This window comes from Myotis davidii, unplaced genomic scaffold, assembly GCF_000327345.1.
Source record: "Myotis davidii unplaced genomic scaffold, ASM32734v1 scaffold562, whole genome shotgun sequence".
NCBI classification, from domain to species: domain Eukaryota; kingdom Metazoa; phylum Chordata; class Mammalia; order Chiroptera; family Vespertilionidae; genus Myotis; species Myotis davidii.
The window spans coordinates 301553-313387 of NW_006293953.1; the positions used below are offsets into that span (position 1 = coordinate 301553).

At 37.6% G+C, this 11835-nt stretch overlaps 1 protein-coding gene across 1 annotated transcript in view; it reads left to right on the top strand.

The window, feature by feature from the left end:
* The window catches only part of LOC102775447 (leucine-rich repeat-containing protein 4C-like), a 142703-nt gene that overhangs the window by 39657 nt on the left and 91211 nt on the right, over positions 1-11835 (top strand). The window contains 1 exon segment of the mRNA XM_015566633.1: positions 4819-4899. The gene's annotated coding sequence lies outside the window, so the exon portion shown is untranslated.

Here is an 11835-nt window from a genome sequence, read left to right on the forward strand (position 1 = left end):
GAGCGGGAGAGAAAGTTATAGGATTGAGGGAGGGAAGGTTGAAAGCGAGCAAGCTTAGGTTAGGTTAAAGAAAATTTTGGTGTCTTGAGTGATTATAAGACAACCGTAAACTCCACCTGGGAAAGCCATTTCATCTCCTACTGAGCAGTTACTAATATTCCTCATAGTCATGTTTAAAAGTGCCCAGATTCCTAATAAGTAATGGTAGAAATAGTAAACAAATTGTTTTCTACTTTCTATCAGTATAAATTCTAGAAGATTACATATATATATGTATATATGTATATACATATATACATATATATGTATATATGTATATATACATACATACCAGTTATTTCTAGTCTTTATATTTTGTTTAACATTTTATTGAATAGTGAATTTTATCATTAAAATAATGATCTATAATCTGAAAAAGATGGAAATGGAAATATGATACTTCTTATAGCCTCTTATGTAAAAAGTGATTGGAGTGATCAAACTGGAATTATTCAAATAACAGAAAATATTTTTTCAGGCTTTTTTAGTTCCTTTCTGGTTCAAATATTAGTAATCAAGGAAACCACATGTTTCTGTTTATATTTTCCCCCTAATAGGGGATGAGATGACTTTTATCACAGCTAATTAGAAGAATGAATTTGTCATATATGTCACCTCCCAGAAGCACCTCAATGAAATGCCAGCATTATCATTTTTCACATCCCTAATCACCATGGAGATTAAGTACTAAATCAAAAGTCTGTAGAGTTAACCCAGTACAAAGTAATACTGGGTATTTGAAGTCTCAAAAAAGGTTGACCCATTTTTTTCATAGTCTTTTTCCTAACCATTGATTAAAATGTTAGAAATTTATTTACTTAATCTATGTCACATGTATGGAAATTTTCATATAAATTTCTAGCTCAGTAAGCTACAACTGTCTAGTTCTTTGCAGATGTCACATGATGAATACAGTTTTGATGATTGGTTAATAGACACAGCTTTTTTAAAAAAATATATTTTATTGATTTTTTGCAGAGAGGAAGGGAGAGAGATAGAGAGTCAGAAACATCGATGAGAGAGAAACATCGATCAGCTGCCTCCTGCACATCTCCCACCGGGGATGTGCCCGCAACTCAGGTACATGCCCTTGACCACAATCGAACCTGGGACCTTTCAGTCCGCAAGCCGATGCTCTATCCACTGAGCCAAACCGGTTTCGGCAATGCCTCCTGCCCATGTGTTGATTGAGCTCACAACCTAGGCATGTGCCCTGAGAGGGAATCAAATCATGACCTGATTTATAGGCCAACACTGAACCACAGAATCATAGCAGCCAGACCAGTTTTTTTTTTTTTTTAATATGGCTAGAAAAATTATTAAACTAACACCTGCCAAATTATCTTGCTTTCTTATGGTATTAACTACATTCTAACAATTACTGTAACTATTTATGTACTTGGAACATTCCTCACTAGCTTTTAAAAAGTCTAGCCAGGTAGCTAAATTGGTTAGAATGTCCTTGTGATATGCCAAAGTTGTGTGTCCAATCCCTGGTCAGAACACATGTAAGAATCAACCAATGAATGCATAAATAAGTGGAACAACAAATCTCTCTCTTTCTTCCTGTCTCTTTAAAAATCAATAAGTAAAATAGAAATAAATAAATAAAAGAGTGCTGTGGCAGAGAGCAGATCTTACTTACGTTCACCTCAACACACTGTACCAAACACAGTGCCTGCACCTTGTAGATAACAAATGAATAGTTGTCAAATGGAAATTTAATAAATTAAAAAAATAAGCACTGTGTATGTTGGAAGCCTAGCACAGAATGGGCACATGGAGGTCTCTCGATAAACACAAGCTAAATGAATAAATGAGTCATAAATCTAATTTTAACCATTAAATAGCTGTGAGACGTGGTCAAATAACTTCCTATTTTGGGCACTTCTTTTTCTCATCAATAGTATAAGATATTTTCATTAAGGAATCTTTTTCTAACTGCTTTCAGACTCTGGAGATGTGTTTTAGGAGCTCCATGAAGAATGAGGCACTTTCTCAGCCAATGATAGGAATTTAAGTGCCTTTGCTTATGTCACACCTACCATAGTCTTTCAAACAACAGCTCTACTGTCAAAATTGTTGGAAAAATATTGGTGTAAATTGCAGTGTAGAATTTTGCTTATCTCAAACCAGTTTGCACACATACCATTTAAAATTCATATTGTTAATATTACATTAACATATAAGAACTGGACAAGGGGTCCTGCTATTCCAGATGCCACATTCAAATGAATTTGCCATTCATTTTTATAGGAATATTGGAGGCAACATTAATTAATTGCAAAGGCATATAATAGTTCCTTCACTAAAAGGAGAAATGTATGGTCCTCCATCATGTGTGCAGTGAGCTTTAAATAATAATTTTAACATTCTGGAATAAAATATATCAGTTTTTTTTCTCTTTTGTTCACTACATATTCTTATTTTAGTTAAGAGATCAGCACTTTGAAAACATGTTATTGAATTCTTCTTCGATGTAGTCATTCATCGAAAAGGTGGTTTATTTGATTTATTTCCCTCTCCCCAGACAATTAAGATTGCCAGGTTAGCAGATAAAATGTAGCTGCTTTGATTGATCTCTTATAATGTAAAGATGTCTATCAAAGTTATTGAACCTGAGACATTCATATGGCTTAGAAATAACCACAAAAATAATAATAGTAAATAACAGTCATAAAAATAATGATAATAAAGAGCTCTATTTAATGTTAGAGCTCTAAATAATGTTAATAAAGAGCTCTATTTGTTGTTACTAGTGCTAGTCACCAGGCTAAGCCACACCAGCCAGGCTCTGGTGTAACTTTATTTTATTTTACTTTTTAAAAAATATATTTTTATTGATTTCAGAGAGGAAGGGAGAGGGATGGAAAGATAGAAACGTCAATGATGAGAGAGAATCATTGATCGGCTGCCTCCTGCTTGCCCCCCACTAGGGATTGAGCCCACAACCCGGGCATGTGCCCTTGCCAGGAATCGAACCTGGGATCCTTCAGTCCACAGGCTGACGCTCCATCCACTGAACCAAACCAGCGAGGGCCAGGATGTCTTTCTATGGCATCCCCGAGAGCTGGTCAGAGAGTCCCTTTGCTGGGTACCTTTAGCAATGAGCACACACACTGCAAACAGGGAGCCTCTGCTTCCCAGTTTCTGTGTATGAATAGCAGTTGAGCAAAACTGGGTTTCCTTGTACCTTCCCATCTTGGTTTTGCCTAATATAGCCAATCTAAATTTTATGATTGTCCCTTGTCAACAACTAAATTCTTCTTTGAGGCCACTATTTGACTCTCTTCCATCTCCCCATGTCTCCTTTAGGGTTAACGTTGCAGTGTTTCTATAAGATTAAAACTGTATAATCATGTAAAATGTTTAGGAGTGTGCCCAACATGTAATAAACACTTTATATAGATGATCCTAATCATGATAATAATAACAAAATTGCTATTTATTGGATTAGACATCATTTATTCAATTTTTCTCCTTCTTGTTGATCGTTAAATATATAGTTATTTAGATGTAGATACTAGCTTTTCTCTTCTTTTTTTAAGAAATATATTTTTATTGATTTCAGAGAGGAAGGGAGAGGGAGAGAGGCAGAAACATCAATGATGAGAGAGAATCATGGATCAGCTGCCTCCTGCACGCCCCACACTGGGGATCGAGCCCAAAACCCGGGTATGTGTCCTGCGCGGGAATCGAATCGTGACCTCCTGCTTCATAGTTTGATTCTCAACCACTGAGCCATGCTGGCCAGGCGATACTAGCTTTTCTTCAATATGTTACAGCTAATAGAACACAATACTTCAGGTTCACTTGTGCATATTTTTTTAATGAGCCCAATTGATTAAATTCTGGCTTAATGGTTAACTTAATAGGGACATTGGCAGTGTCCACTTCTACATCCATGAATCTGGGTTCTGTCTTGCTGAGTCATATATTTAAATATCCTTTAAATACCCTAAGCCATTGCTTGACTTTCAGGTTTCTCACTAGAAAATAGTAACAACAAAAAGATGAAAAAGGGAGGGATGGAAACATTTAAAATAAATAAAAGCCAGAAAGACACTTTCCCATAAGAGTTAGGAATGGGAAGTAAGTAAACGGGTTAAAGCATGGCCCATGATCAAGGCAGGTCCTCCATTCAATCTGCCTTTTTTCCTAAACACACCAACTCTTTGTTTGTTAAGCTAATAAACTTGTAATAAAATGCAAAGATATCCCTACAGACAAGGGCAGACAGCTAATTAAAAGATGCTGAAATAGGCAGCTCCCTGGAGCCTGGAGTGGTTTTTAAGGTTGATTTTGAATGACTTGTCCGGGCGGGGAGTCTTCCAGAAGGAAATACATCTTTGTTTGGGTTTAGGTCAAGGGCTGGACTCCCAGGGCTCCAGTGAGCCTTGAGGAGAGATGCCTGAGGCAGAGCCCAACAGAGGATGTCAGATCCTCTGATAGGGGGAGGGGATGATTGACCAGCACTCTGGAGCAATACTCAGTCACAGCCCTTCTCAGGCAAAGAGCATGCCCACGGCTGTTGTCTCCCGCTTTGCTGGTCTGTGGTGGGCACCAGCGACCTCTGCAATGCTGAAGTCCCAAGTTTAGATCCAGTCTCAGCAGCTGGAACACCAGTAGTGCCAAGTGCCCTTTAAATATCTTTTCATCTTCTTGTATGTTGCTTTGGAAGGAGAATGTTCTAGATGTGGCCCCTGGTTTTGTTTAATAATGGCATTGTCAGGCTATATGGATTCTTTCATCATCTAGTCCAATCACCTCATTTTGCAGATCAAGAAACTGAGGCTGAGGGAGAGGGGACTCACCCAGAGTCACTCAGCTTGTCAGTGACAGACAACAGTGGAACCTGTGGTAAGTTGTATGGCCTCTTTGGCCTTCTCTTTCCAAGTCTATAAAATGGGCAATTCTACTTATGTGATGTTTAATTTTAGATTCCTAACATTTAGTGAGATTTCCATTTTGTAATCATCAAGAGCCTCTTAGAAAAATGATGCATTTACTATATATACCTCGATAACAGTGTTCAAGCATTATGAAGATGGCTAACGTTCTAGTTAAAAATGTTGCATTGTGTACAGATATCTCTGTATATAGCATGGATTTAGATAAAATATTTGGAAAATACACCGGGTTTTGAATATGGTTGGTAACTTACTGTATTATATCCTAACAGTACAAACAACTTTTTAACAAAACTATTAGTAAATGTTTCTTTATTGTTTATTGCCTTATGTTGTTCTCCTCATTGCTGAAAAGTTCAGTTGTTATGAATGAGTAAGGATGCTGGAGACGCACTGCAGTGCAGGGTAGATATGCCCACGTTGATTGTAGTTAGTTGAAAATTCCATTGCTTATAGCAAAGATTGGCTTTCTTTCTGCTCATTTATTCAACAGGCACATTTTAGACAAACTGACAGCAAATTCATTATGTAATGGCAGCTATAAAATCTTTCATCAAGCATTTGCATGTTTGGTGTCTCTGTATGGGGAAAGCTGGGTTATAGAGTGTCAAGGGCAAAGGAGTCAAGGATACGGAAGACTTGGGGTTTTAAGTCATTGTCTCCATGGAGTTTTAGGGGGATATAGGAGGATCAAGGAACTTAATGGCCTTTCTTTTTTCCTTTATTCCTTCCATTCCTTCCTTCCTTCCTTTACTTATTTATTTTTTATCTGTTTTCCTTAAGCTCATCAGATGTAAATCTTTCTAGTCTTGTAAAGCTCTGTCTTACAGGTACATTGATATTCATTATCACTGTTAAATAATGTGATTTTTTTGAAATTCAATTTATAATGCAGAGCACTCTGAGGTTGGAGAGTTCATTGGCTACAGGACGAGAAGCCTTTTCGTTGTTTGTAAGGGAAAGCATCTTTGTACCACTGGGATACAGATTCTCAGACACTGATTACCTAGATGACCTATGACAATTTATTTGTGATGATGTTTATAAGGATGCCAGAGGGGTCAAATGAAATCATGCACATGAAAGAAATGTGTACAATCTAAAATATAACCAGAGTCTATTTTAAAATATATTTTATTGATTTCAGAGAGGAAGGGAAAGGGAGAGAGAGAAAGAGATAGAAACATCAAAGATGATAGAGAACCATGATTGACTGCTTTCTGCATGCCCCCTACTGGGGATCAAGCCCACAACCTGGGCATGTGCCCTGACCAGGAATCTAACTGTGGCCTACGGGTTCATAGGTCAATGTTCACCACTGAGCCATGGTGGCTGGGCTCTCTGACTCCTTTAAAAGAGACACACTTGTATTCTGTTACAATCCATGTGTCAGGAATCACGTGGCCCCACCTAACTGTGAAGGCAGTGGTGGGAGGGTGCTAAGGCGTTATAGTCTTCTCTAGGCCCAGGAAAGAAAAGTTAGCAGATACTGGTGAGTGTTGTTTCTACATCACAAGTTCCAGGGGGAGCAAAGATTCAATTGTTAATGTTATCTCTTTCTATGGGAGCTGTGCAGTCATATGAGAAAAACAATAATTACAGGCGAGTATATAAGGCTATATTACCATTTGGCAGGGCCTATGGTTCCTTAAGCCAGCAACTGCTGTTCTGTTTAGAGAATTCCTTTTTCATCTGCAAGAGCTGACTTGAGATTTAAGGATTCCTTGTATTTTCTTAAGTTCATGCTGTCTACTTAGTTTTCTTAAATATAGGCCAAGATATTTTAAAAACAAAGCCTGGGTCTTTGAAGTGTTGGGGATTTTTTGTTTGTTTACTTTTGAACCAGTGGCCTTCTGATAGTTGTTTCATAGAATGAAGAAAATTTTCCTTTTCCCCTGTAAGCCGGGATGGGCAGAATGTAGCCACCATCTTTGTTGGGCACTTGCTCTATAATTGTCTCAGCATTTATGCCTGTCATGGTCATCTATGGAAATATGGAGATAGTTTTCTGGCATCCCATACAAACAGCAAAGGACATGCAATTGGAGAAACCTATACCTTGTGGAAAAATGAGTGAAAACTAAGTTAACTATCTAACTAACTAACAAGGCCACATAAGTAAGTTTAGGCTTCAAATCATGAACAGGTTCATGAAAATAGGTTGAAGATGACATGTTGCTATAGAGTCTAGCTATTGTGTGTGAATGTGTGTGTGTGTGTGTGTGTGTTTAGTACAGTGCTTTTTGTTAAAACTGTTTTACTTTAAAAAATTAATGAAGAGATAAAAATATGGTGTCATGTTGATTTATAAACAAAGGGAGGATAAAAATTGGTACTGTCTTTTGATTTTTTTCTTAGAGTGAAAACAATTTTTAGTCTTTCTGTCTTTTTTATAACTGTAATGTGACTTATCTAGAGACTCATCTGGGCTTTCATTATAAAATGTTTCCTTTCCACAATTGCCCCCTATGATTTGATTTTCATATTCCATGGGCTTTAAGTTATATCCAGGTAATGGCTTTACTTCGGCACTTAGACATAAGTAAACATTTTCAGTGAATCTAGAGAGGCAGTGGGATGGCTGATGAGATTTTGAAGATAAGCTAGACAGAAAAACTATTAAAATTACACAAATAATAGCAATAATAATGTAATCATAAATAATAAGTAGGCATTCTTTATGATCCAAGTATTGGGCTAAATGTTTTGCAAAGATCTTTTCATTTCATCTGCATATTTATGAGAGGTAGGCACTGTCGTGAGCCCCACTTTAACAACCAGTTTAGAGAGATGTTAAATAAATTTCCCAATATCACATGACCGGAAGGTATCTGTCTGACATGTTTAAAATTGTACAGCTATAAAGTATGTGGATGGTTTCTAAATGTGTGGATAACTCACAAATCCACAATATAACCAAAGGAAACTTCAACCTAAGCTGCGTTGTTGTATATCCTGGGAAATATGTAGTCTGGGGTTAATATTAAATATATGTTAAAATGAAAAATTTAGCTATGTCTCTGAAATATGAGGTTTCAATTGGAATAGTATAATAGCTACAGAGGAAAAGGCTGCTTGGAGGAGAGGAAAAAATAAAGAAAACATTTATTCTTTGAAGAGGTATAGAAAGAGGTTAAATTTGCTTTGCATATTTCTGAAGTAAATGGATCACTCTTTTCTGCTCCCAAGTGATAATTTTCTTCTCTTCTGAAAGAACTGAAACTTCTGATGTGTCTCAATATTTCATGGGTGTTTTTTTTGTGTGTTTTTTAGGGGGGAGGGTGGGGAGGGCCTGATCTGGCATGATAGCCTAGCACTGTTAGCAAAAATGTGTCATTGCCCTCTACATATTTTTGTCCTCAGCTAAAATTAGCTTTGCTGAGCAAATAGATATCTGCAGCCACCATAAACAGATTATTTCCCAGAATGCCAAAGGAAACACTGACAACAGGACTTACTTCTTCCTTCATTAATATGTTTTCTTTTTTATTGAATTTATTGGGGTGACACTGTTTAATAAATTAAATAGGTTTTAGGGTTACAATTCAATCATCTGTATATTGTATTGTGTGTTCACTACCTCAAGTCAAGTCTCCTTCCACCACCATTTATCCCCTGTTTACCATCTCCTACATCCCCTTAGTTCCCTTTCCCTCTGGTAATCACCATACCATGGTACATTTACACAGTGGAATACTACTCTGCCATAAAAAAGAAGGAAATCTTACCCTTTGCAACATCCATTGTTGGTATAATTACATAACTGTTTGCTCTCAATAAGAAATAATTGACTGAAAAATGCTGGTGTTGGTACTGCATCCCAGTGAGAAGTTGCAAACCTTCCATCACCATCAGATTTGATACCTCCCTCCTCTATCTACCTTTTTTCCCCAGGTTACTAACAAACCTGTGCTATGCTTCAGCTCTATGACTTTTTGAAACAGATATGTACATGTGGTGAGGGATGGCATCAGTGGTAAACTCATTGACCTAATTCTAACTTTGCCGAGAAGTGGTGTCTGGGGAAAGAGAAAAGAAATGTAAACAGATCCCAAACCATCATCATCATCATCATTGTTTTCTTCAAAGGAACATCACCAGCTTCCATAGAACGAGAGGGGTCAAAATGGGATGAGTTTTACAGGGTTTGATGATCCACTGGGAGGAGGTGGATGAGGAAAAATCATCGATTTACCAGTGAATTAAATTATTCTCAATTTTAAAACCAACTTCATGTGCCAGAGAATCCCACCATTAAAATCACATACCTCTCTATTCCAACCCCTCCCCTCTCCCTCCCCGCAGTTCATTTGCACAGTGTGTCCCCAGGACGCTCTTCCTGTGAGTTGCTGTGTTCTTGGTGCACTGTGTTCCAAAGTTAATATCATGTCATGGTACCATATGGGCGACGGCAGAAAATAACAGCCTTTCAGGGCTCACCTTTCAGAAGTGGGGGGCGGTTGGACTTAATTAATGAATGATGTAAGATCCTCCATAATCCTGAGATAAAAGACTATGAAATCAGAGAACTGCTATTTCTCTACTTCTAAATAAATACCTTCCAAGTTAATAGGGATTTGAATAGCTGTTAAGTGCAAAATGTACAGCACATGCAGGCATGTTTGTGTGTGTGTTTGTGTGTGTGTGTGTGTGTGTGTGTGTGTGTGTGTAATGAACTACATTTAATCCTGGAAGGAACTTTTGGCTGGCCCCTCATGTTACCTGAGGTCAGATATGATTTCCCCCATAATTGTAGAGCTTATTAGAGTCAGACTCCAAACTATAACCCAGACTGTTTAGACCCAGTTTTCTTTGCAACATACAAGACTGCTTCACTATAGATGTTCTATATAGAATCATTGGATTATGACCAAGAACTAAGGAAAAATGGTTTGTGATTGAACTTAAACCTTTTCAAGTATAAGGAGGATTATTACTGTTCCATGAAATATCGTAAATGACTTTTCATCCCATTGGGCCTAGAAAAAGATAGAGTCTTAGAGCCACCGCTATGCTAGGGAAATATTACTGGCAACAATCCATATCATTTGCCAAGGCAACAACCACCTTCCACCACCGACTGGAGTTGAATGCATTATTGTGTTTGTGTTGAGGCATTGTGGAAAATTGCTCATAGGAAGTACATGGAGGTTTTCTGTATAGCTGGCCAAAAGAAAGTTCCAAAAAATGATTCATTGGCATAATTTCATCCAGCCTAAAATTGCTGCTGTAGAATAGGATAGTAGTCTGAGTCACAATAGAATGAATTCTGGACTTTGAATCAGGTGACTTGAGATTAAACACCCAACCCAAATTCCCCTTTCGAACAGTATCATTTGTGGCAAGCCACTGAGCTTCTCTGAGCCTCAAGGTAATTTTTTTCAAAAACTGAACTGATAATTTCTAGGTCATGTAGTTTGGGGGAGAATTATATAAGATAATTCAGGTAGAATTATTTGCTTTGAATAGTGATAATAACATGTGTATAGTAAGAAATCAGCTATAGATATAGTATTTTGAAGCTAAATATAAAGAAAGATGTCAGCTATAATCAGGATGCATGTTCAGGGTTTGTTATGTAGAAGGCAATCCTCCAGAGACCAGAGACAGAGAAGGAAGTGTTTATATAATGAATGAAAACATCCCTAGGCCCTGGCCTGGTAGCTCAAATGGTTAGAGCTTCATTCCAATGCCAAGGCTGTGGGTTTGATTTCGGGTCAGGGGATATACAAGAATCAACCAATGAATGAATGAATAGTGAGACCACAAATTCTCTCTCTCTCTCTCTCTCTCTCTCTCTCAATTAAAAACATTAAAAAGGTACATCTCTTAAAAAATCTATATCCTCCACTAATTATGTAGCTTCAGTTTGATACCACACTTCAAGACAATATCATTACCACATATATGGGTGGCCAGTCATTCTTGAAAAAAAAGAAGAAGAAATAAACAGAGAACTATAGAATCTACTTGGAAGCTTCATTTTTGTAGGAAAATTCACTTCCTTGTAGCTTACCATATTATGTTTTCATTTATTTAATTTCATGTTGGCACCAGAGTTGGCTTAATCACTTAATTCAAAGTCTTCAAGAAGCCATACTCATCAATATTTTCCACTTTATTTCCCAAATGGAATTCAGGCTAGTTCATGGCAAAGGTTTTACTTTTTTATTTTTAAATTTTAATAAATGAAAGTATTACATATGTTCCCTCTTACCCCCCCCCCGCCCCCCCATTGAACTCTTCTAGCCCGCCTCCACCTCCCACCCCAGACCTTCACAACCCTATTGTCTGTGCCCATGGGTTATGCACATATGCATACAAGGACTTTGGTTGATCTCTTCCCACCCACCCATTCCCACATTCCTTCTCTCCCCCCCTGGCCCCAACCCCCATCCCAGGCCTTCACCCTATTGTCTGTGTCCATGGGTTATGCATATACACATATGAGTTCATTGGTTGATCTCTTTCCAGACACACCCCCCACCCTCTCCCACATTCCTTCCAAAATTTGACAGCCTGTTCCATGCTTCTGTGTCTCTGGATCTGTTTTGTTCATCAGTTTATTTTGTTCATTAGATTCCACATATGAGTGAGATCATGAGATACTTATCTTTCTCTGACAGCCTTATTTTGCTTAGCATAATAGTCTCCCAGTCCATCCGGTGCTGTTGTAAATGCTGAGTTCTTTCTTTTTACAGGTGCATACTATTCCATTGTGTAAATGTACCATGGCTTTTTTTATCCACTCATTTGCTGATGGACACTTAGGCTATTTCCAAATCTTAGCTATTGAAAATTGTGTTTCTATGAACACAGGGGTTCATATATTCTTTCTGATTGGTGTTTCTGATTTCTTAGGATATAGGTTTTTGCTATTCAAATA